Source organism: Caretta caretta, chromosome 20, assembly GCF_965140235.1.
Source record: "Caretta caretta isolate rCarCar2 chromosome 20, rCarCar1.hap1, whole genome shotgun sequence".
Lineage (NCBI taxonomy): Eukaryota > Metazoa > Chordata > Testudines > Cheloniidae > Caretta > Caretta caretta.
The window spans coordinates 3,581,443-3,590,320 of NC_134225.1; the positions used below are offsets into that span (position 1 = coordinate 3,581,443).

An 8,878-nucleotide genomic window follows, 5' to 3' on the forward strand; every position below is an offset into this window, starting at 1 on the left:
CCAACACAGCCATCATTGTAGGGAGAGCATGGGGTGGGCTCACTCTGCAACCCCCCAGGGCCTCCAGCACTCAACCTCCCTTCCCCAGATGCCCCACTGCCTAGGGGCAGGACACATCCCTCTTTAGTCACTGCAATGTTGGGTGGGGAGCCTTGAGAACATCGGCCAACTCATGGTAGCTCGATTGGAGTGCCACCAACAACAGACATTTGTTTAATTTATACTGAATTTTAAGCAATACTGTTGTTCCTTCTTCAGACAGCCCAGCCCAGCCCTCCCTGAACCCGCCATGCTGACGACCGGCAGCAGAATTCCAGAGCCTTGCGCGTCGGCTGCCCAAGGAGGAGAAATCGGCCATGCCAGGTTTAGGTACATCCTCAGTGTCACTTGCTTTATTTACACAACATACAACACCCCCCTCTTCTCCAGTAAAAGAGCAAGACCTGCAAACCCGCACCAGCTGAACTAAAGGGGTGGGATCACACCCCTGTTAGCTAAACCAGGATTGGCACTGCATCCGCTTAAACCTAGTGTTCCACTCTTCGCCTCAGCACCCCCTGGAGATCGCCCCTCTGACCCTGCGATGTCCTGTCTCTGTCCAGGACTTCGCCCTCTGCCTAAGTTACGTCAAGTCCGGACACCTTACAGGGTAACAAAAGTCCAAATAAAAGTTCACACAAAAAAGATGGTTCTGTCATACTTGGGCTCCTCTCCAGCCAGCCCACCCATCACCTTCCGGGCTGCCTTTCATAGAGCCTTGACTTCCCAGGCTCCTTCCCTGTCTCAGCCCCTCTCCAGACCCTTCCACAGGAGCCACGCTTGCTTCCTGGAGCTACTCCTGCAACAGTCTTGACAGACCAAGGAGCAATGGTCTCAAGTTGCAGTGGGGGAGGTTTACGTTGGATATTAGGAAACACTTTCACTAGGAGGGGGGTGAAGCACTGGAATGGGTTCCCTAGGGAGGTGGTGGAATCTCCTTCCTTAGAGGTTTTTAAGGTCGGCCTTGACAAAGCCCTGGCTGGGATGATTTAGTTGGGGTTGGTCCTGCTTTGAGCAGGGGGCTGGACTCGATACCTCCTGAGGTCCCTTCCAACCCTGATCTTCTCTGATTCTTCTCAGGCCTTTTGTGAGGCCCAGGTGTTTCAGGCTGTCACCCAGCCCCAGTCTGTTCTGCCCCCTCTAGCTAAGATGCAGTTACTGACAGCATAAGTGGGCGGACTGAACAGAGCTGGCTAGCCCCAGGCCTCCTGGCCCTTAAAGGGACAAGCCCCCCTGGGTACATCTACACTGGAATAAACACCCACTGCACAGCTGCAGCTGGCCTGGGCCAGCTGAGTCGGGCTCGCAGCGCTCGGGCTGCAGGGCTAAAAATTGCTGTATAGACATTCAGGCCTGGGCTGGAGCCCAAACTCTGGGACCCCCACCTGAGCCTGAATGTCTACATGGCAATATTACAGCCCCACAGCCTGAGCCGAAGACAGCTGACCCAGGCCAGCTGCTGGTGTTTAACTGCTGTGTAGATGTCTCCCTTTACACAGGGTTAGCTCCCATCTCTTAAGGTGAAGTGAGACAGGTTTAAGTCAATGTCGGCCGCAGACAGCGCTGGTTTAACTAAATCGGGTGCAACATCACACCTCCAGCTAAACTGGTACAAATGCACATGCATCTCTGCTGGAATGGCAGCAAAGGACAGGTCAAAAATGAGAGCCAAGTGTAACCAATCCAGAAACGCTGCACCAGAGAGGTCTGCAGAGAGCCTGGGTGACAGCTTGGCGAGGTAGGAAGGGCCCCCCATTCAGCACAGCGAGGGATAAACTCAAGATGCCCAGTGAAGACCATTTCATTGCCAACACAGGGAGCTCTTTCATTCCTCATGTAAGCAAGACAAGGGAGACTCCTCAGCTACTCCATTTGCATCCACCACTTATTTCTCTTCCGCACTCAAGAAGGAGCCACACACAAGGAACACAGCAACCCGACAGACACACTCCAGCCCACCGAGGAGCCCAGCCGAGAGCTGCATGCTCTGCACAATCTGCTGTGAGCGGCACCTCCCCGGAGGGGGAGCTTGGAAGAGCGTGACACCCCTCCACCGCCATGCAAACGGAGCTCCTGGATGTTACTACCGAACAAATAAATCATTCATAACAGGGGAGGGCCTCCTGAGTAAATGCAGGTAGACTGACCCAATTTTATCTGATTATCAGAATTTTTTTAAAAAAAATATTGTTGACCTTTCTGGTCCTGAACTGGTTTCTTCGCTGCCTCATTCCCCTGCAAGGATTGCCAGTACCTGGGCAGGGTCCAAGAGTGAGATGGAAGAACTGGGCTGGTGTATCTTTAATCACGTCCATCTTTGCTCACCAGGCAAGAGTCAAGAATGTCTCCCGGGGACGAAGGACAGAGACATCCTCAAAGACTCAGCCAGTGAGCACACCGTGCATCTGATAATCAGCCAGGTGATCAATCAATAAGGGGGAAATGGGACTGGATATTCCACTGGGATAACACAGGAACGCTGCGGGATAGGCTGGGGCGGACGCAGGATTCCAGCCATTCATTCCAACCTTCAGACCTCAGAGATCTTAGTGAACAATACTTACTAAGACCCCAGATGGGAGGACAGCAGTTTACTGAACTATTGTCCTAGGTTACTAAATAGCTTGGCATTTTGTCTCAGTGTTCATGCAGCAAACGGAATTGACGAATACAACAGCAACATCTGATGATGAGGGGACAGACGGCCGATAGGGATAAGCTCCATATGCTACTCACCTCTAGGGCACCTGGTTCCAATCCAGCCCCAGGTCTTGGCTGGGGAGCGGAAGGAGTCAGGGAATGGGATACAGCCCTTTTCACCTCTGGGGAACCAAATCCAAGGAGTGGCATGTTTTCTTTTCTAATGGCCATGTGGTGGCCTGCACGGAAGGAGCTGGAGAATTTCAATGCAGCTCCTAGGGACAGGTGCCCCCACCACAGAAATCTACCATCACAGCTAGCAGCCTCAGATAAGCCAGTGGCTGAACTGGCCAGGAGAATGACCCCCTAGCTCTGACAGGCCCCCTAAATCTGGAGTCCTGGTTTGTTGGTGGGTGAAGCTGCTACTCAAATACACCAAGGCTGTGCCAGTTCAGTAGCCAGAGTAACTCAGTTTCCAGAGCTGTCAACCTAGCACCTTTCATCAGCATCTAAACTCTCTTTTTTTAATGGAAGAGAGAACAGTTGAAAGCTGCCCGGACTTTAGATCCAGATGGAATCCACCCTTGCATTCCAAAGGAGGCTGTTGAAGAGACGGGAAATCTTCAGCAAATACATTTAACAGCTCTTTGAAAATACAGGAGGCACAGACAGAGTGCTGAGACCCTGAGAGAACATCTCTATTTAACAAAGGATTTAGGCAAATAGGCTGCAAACTACCAAATTGCTAGCTTAGCTCTGAAGGAGGGTACTGGGGACACTCACAGCTATGACTTAATTAAGGATTGCCAACATGAATTTAAGAGGAGAGGCAGGGAAGTTATGTCATTCATACTTGACAGAACTTAGGCAGAAAAAGCAGAATGGATCTGGGGGGAGTGAATAAAGCAGTGAGGGATCTTAACTATTCTAAATGGTTAGAGAAAGCAGGCCTGAATTTTTAGAGGGAGACTGAAAATGTAGGCTGAATTCCCAGCGGTGAAGGCAACAGGTGCAACAAGACCACTTCAGCTGGCGTCAGAGACAAGGAGGATTGAACCAAGGCCAGCCACTGGTGGAATTTCTTTACACGGAGAACGGTTAAAGGAGCATGAAGGCTGGGAGGCCTAAAAGTAGCTCGGCCAGCTGTGTTTTGATTTGCAGACACACACGTGTGCTCATCCGTTTCATTTCTGGCAGATGGGCTGGGGACTGAAACACACCAACACTGCTCCCCAGAGCGACAAAAGAGAAGAATTCCCAGGTGCATCAGTCGCGTATGGGATCTTCACCAAAGAATGGCGTAGGCAGGAAAAAAGTTACATTCTCCCAAACATGGGAGCAACCTGGGGGTGAGTACTAAATCTTTAGTTCTGCAGCCTTTATTTAATTCTCCCCCTTGTCTCCCAGGTGCTGCTCCCCTTCTAGGTACACCAGAGTCAGTCTACAGGGAAATATGTCCCCGGTAGTGGTTGCTCCTTGGATCCCAAGGAAAGATCCTAAAGATCCTGCTCCTTCAAAGAATTCCCCTGTCCCCCAATACCAGACCACTCAGTAAGCCCTGGGGATCAGAGGTCTTAAGAACAATGGAAGCTTCCTTTGGAGGAACGAGATAACTCACAGGGCCATGAGTCTTGTATTGCTCCTGCTTCCCAGCAAGCTCGTAGGAAGAGTTGCAACCAGCCATGTGAAGGAGGAAAGAACCCAGGTCTGTGGCACAGCCCACGGTGGAAGACACTGCTCCTGCCCCCACCGCCAAAAGATTCACACAAAGTGCAGTTGAGTCACCCTGCCTGCCAAGGAGGTCATGACCTTGGACCCTTCCTTGGGAGGCAGACAGGGGAAAGATGAAGCAAGAAAGAGACAGCACCGAGCAGTCCAAGAACACTAGAATGAGGGGAGAGGATGGGACTGCAAGATGCTACAAACCAACCCAGATACAGCCTCAAAGAGCTGACAGCTACGCGAAGAGTGCTGGGGGGATCCCATTCCCATGCAACTTCCTTAGAAATGATGCCATTTTTCCAATCCCCCCCGAAGGAGTTAGGGAGCAGCCAGCTCAAAGGAATGCTCTGAACTCAGGCATTTAACATTTAAATTAATGAGAAAAGCAGCAAATTTACATTTACATACTTCCTTTCATACACTGAGGCTACATCTCCACTTAAAACAGTACAGCCATAGAGCTTCCGTGTAGACCAGTGGTTCTCAACCCGCCACCCAATCAGCACACGGCTGCGGCTCACGTGACCTGCTCAGGGCCATACAGGTAGTATATGTGGATGCGGCCCACATAACACAGAGCGCTGCTTATGCGGTCCCCAATGGTAAACAGGTTGAGAACCACTGGTGTAGACACTCACTACAGCGATGGGAGGGGTTCTCTCGTCACTGTAGTTAATCCACCTTCCCAAGGGGCAGTAGCTACGTCTGTAAGGCACATGGATTCTTCACACCCCTGAGACACTGAGGTCTGCCAAGGTCAGTTTTCACTATAGACCAGCCCTTAGATCAAACACTAAGCTAAGCATAAACACCTACAGAAATGGGAGCACGCTACAGAAGGCCTTGAGATCAGATAGGTGGTTTGCATGCTGGTATAACAAAGGGATCACGTCACTCCCCACTGAAATGCAGCCATCTTGGGAACCAAACACAGCACCCATTTAACAGCCCACAGCAATGGTACAAGACAGTTTAGGCCAGGAAGTGAACGAGAATCAAGTCTAATTACCTGCGCTGGAATCTGGTCAAGACGCAGAGCTCAACATCCCATATTCAGGGGGTAGGGGGAGTGCCATGCCATCCACAGGAGTTTTGAAGGCCACAAATGGCTGTGGCCAAGCTTTTCAGAAGCGAGTTACAATGATTACGGCCTTAATTTCTGGAAGCCCAACTTGAAACGCCGTAAAGAGTGCTGATTATTGGAAAGTCCTGAGCACCCATTCCATGGCAGTCAGGCCCCTTTGAAGTGCCTGTCTCAAGCCAGACAGCCAAAAATATTAGTCACTTTTGAAAATTTTGGTATTAGTTTCATAGCCCCTTCAGCAGCTCCCCAGCACCAGGCAGAGGCACTGGTTCAGGACCAAATTCGGAGGGAAAAGTACATCTAACAATCACCAAATCTACTATCTGCAAGCCCCTGCAGCTTCTCCCACACACTGGCCAGGCCCTATTTTGCTTGCAAGCCATGAGGGAATGCCAGCACAAGGTGTTCTCGCTGCAGCTAGGCGCCTAGGCAAACCACATTAAGGTACAATACAGGAGAAATAAAGGAAAGGAGGGGGCATAAATCAAATTTACCCCGTATCATGAAGAGACTGCAATCCTGTGGCAATAGTCCACCCATGATATCACTAGAGCCTGGCCCATCATTCCAGCAGCCAGCATGACAGTCACCGTAAATGGAGCGTGGACACTCTTTGGACAGCCACTGGCCTTCTACAAGAAGTTTCTGCAAGCTTGGGGATTGCCGAGACCCACATAAAACCATAGAGACTGGCTCAGTGGTTTGGGCCTCAGATCCCCAGGCTCAGTTCTGGTCACCCTATCTCAAAATTGGCATGGAAGCAGTTCAGAGAGAGGCCTCAAAAACAACCAGATGCCTGGGAAGACTTCCCCAGAAGATGGGGACTGTTCAAGAGATGACAGGACAGAAGAGGGTGTGATAGAGGTTCATAAAATAACTCATGATACAGGGGCTCCTGTCTACCCTCTCCTAACACGAGATCACTGGGACATATCCAATGAAATTGAAAGGCAATGAATTTCAGACTGATCAAATGAAAATTTGTATATGCCACCTGCAAAACTCACTGCCAAAAGATCTTCATAGCAGGATTCAAAGGAGGACTGGATATGGATAGTGAAAATAGCAAGTTGCATTAAACACTATATTAAACAAATACTGTAAGGGATAAAAAGCTGACTCAGGGCATAAGACAATGGCTAACTGACAGTGGTTTGGATGAAACATCCCTTTTGAGCACCTTATTCCATAATTAAGGGACTTCTTGCAACTTTCCCTGAAGCATCCGGAGATGGTCAGACAGAGGACGATGAACTATAGAATGTAGCCCACGGGCCCCTCCTGCTCTTCAGCCTTATGGCAAACAAACCACGTCCCAGGAAGTTTACTGTATTTGTGTTTTTCAGAGGAGCTCTTAAAAGCAAAGGCCCTGTTCTGTAAGGATATAAAAGATCCCGTCATGCTTTTCAGAAGAGCAGGTGTTTGCTCCCATTTCCAGGCCCAGAATTCCTCTCCCCATATCGCCAGCTGCCGCCCTCCAGTCCAGAGGTGGCTGCTGGCTGCCTTTTGTAAGTGCTGCATGCAGGTAGTTTGTGAGTAACAATAAATAACAATAATTCCTATCTCTTACAGAGCGCTTTTCATCAGTAGATCTCATCACACTTCACAATCTTTCATCTCTCTCTTTGAGATGAAAGAGGCCACACACACACACCCCCACACACGCACGCGTTATTACAAACTTTGGGCCTTGCAGAAGCTCTCAGATCTCACCTGGACACGTCCCTTTACCTCGGACTCCCAGGGATGCTGGTCACACAATACCGCTGGCAGACTGGCATATGCAGGTGGCCAGTGACAAGCTCCCCAACGCGCTGACACCACATGAGGCCTTTCAAGCCTCCTGCTGGCTCCTGGCTCCTGCAGAAGTTGCCGGTGGCCAGCGAAGCCGGAGACCCACCCGCCGGGCCCGCGCCTGGGACGTTCAGAACAACGGGGGACCCTCAGGAAGCTGGCAGACGAGAGACACCCCCCCCCGCCCCCAATTCGCCCCCCACAAGAACCTCAGCCAAGAAACAGCGGAGCCCCCGGGGGAGCCCGGACCCTCCGGGCTCCCCGCAACCCGAGGGACAGAAAGGCGAAGCAGCCGGACCGAAGGGAGGGCCAAGGGCCTGGAAGGAAGCAGAACGACTCCGGCTCTGACCCCGCACCTGTGGTCTCACCTGCCCCTTGTCCCAGGCTGGGCCCTCCCCGTGAGCGGGGGAAGTGGGGGGCCTTTGCCCTCCATCCCCAGCCAGGGAAGGGGGCTGGGGCAATTCCTGGCCACCTCCCCCCCCCCATCTGGGTCCAAACTTCTCAACTCCAAAGGGGGGGGATAAAGCCCCTCACCTCCCTCCCAAGCGCCAAACTTAGGGGGCTGCTAAGCCCCGCCCCCGCCCCGCCCCGCCCCCCACCTGGGGGAGGGGGGGTCTAGCCCCTTCCCAACCCCTGAGGGGGCGGGTAATAAACCCCCTCCCAAGAGACCCCCCCGCGGGGCAGAAGATGGGGGAGGGGAAGAGCCTTACTTACCCTGGGGGTCTGTCCCCCCCCCCTCCGTCTCGGGTCTCCGCTGCCGCCGGGGGGGGGTTCTGCCGAGCGGGGCCGGGCCCCTCCTCGAGGCGGGGGGGGTCGGAGCGGGGGGGGGGTCCAGGGGCCGGGGGGGGCCGGGCCGGGGGGGGCCGGGGGCGGGCGGAGAAAAGAAAAGAAGGAAAAAAACCGAAAAGGAGGAAAAGAAAAAAAAAGAAAGAAAAAAAAAAGGAAAGAAGCTGCTGGCCCCTCCCCCAGCCGGCGTGCGCGCTGCGTCACCGCTACGTGCGGCCCCGCGTCAACGCGCCGCGCCCCGGGGGCCCCGCCCGCCTACCCCGGGCCGCGTTGCCAGGGGCAACCGCGAGACGCGCCCCACAGCGGCCCCTGCCGGCCCGGAGGGGCGGAGCCTGCCGGCGCCGCACCACCTTAAAGGGAGGGGGCGGGGGAGCGGCCCAGTCCCGCTGAGCGCCCGCAGTGCCCATGCGCGGGGGTGGCTCCGCCCCAGAGCCGGGCCCCGCCCCCAAGGCCAGACCCGACACGTGTTCCGGTCCCGCCCACTGTCCCCCGCCCCAGGTCCCCCCGCCCCACCTCTCTTCTCCAGCCCCCCACTGCCCCCCTCCAGCCCCCCACTGTTCCACCCCCTGCTCTCTTAGCCCCCCACTGCAGCCCCCCAACCCACTACCCCTGCCCCACCTCTCTTCTCCAGCCCCCCACTGCCCCCCTCCAGCCCCCCACTGTTCCACCCCTGCTCTCCTAGCCCCCCACTGCAGCCCCCCAACCCACTACCCCCTGCTCCACCTCTCTTCTCCAGCCCCCCACTGCCCCCCTCCAGCCCCCCACTGTTCCACCCCTGCTCTCTTAGCCCCCCACTGCAGCCCCCCAACCCAC

General features: G+C 54.0%; 1 protein-coding gene across 3 annotated transcripts in view; it reads right to left on the minus strand.

Moving 5' to 3' along the window:
* The window catches only part of R3HDM2 (R3H domain containing 2), a 109,680-nt gene extending 101,429 nt beyond the window's left edge, over positions 1-8,251 (minus strand). The window contains exon 1 of one of the 3 annotated variants that reach the window (XM_048832197.2): positions 7,994-8,251. The gene's annotated coding sequence lies outside the window, so the exon portion shown is untranslated. Of the gene's footprint in view, positions 1-7,198; positions 7,380-7,993 lie in introns of those variants that run through there. The other 2 variants (XM_048832196.2, XM_075121736.1) reach the window with 2 other exon arrangements.
* Positions 8,252-8,878: the final 627 nt, after the last annotated feature.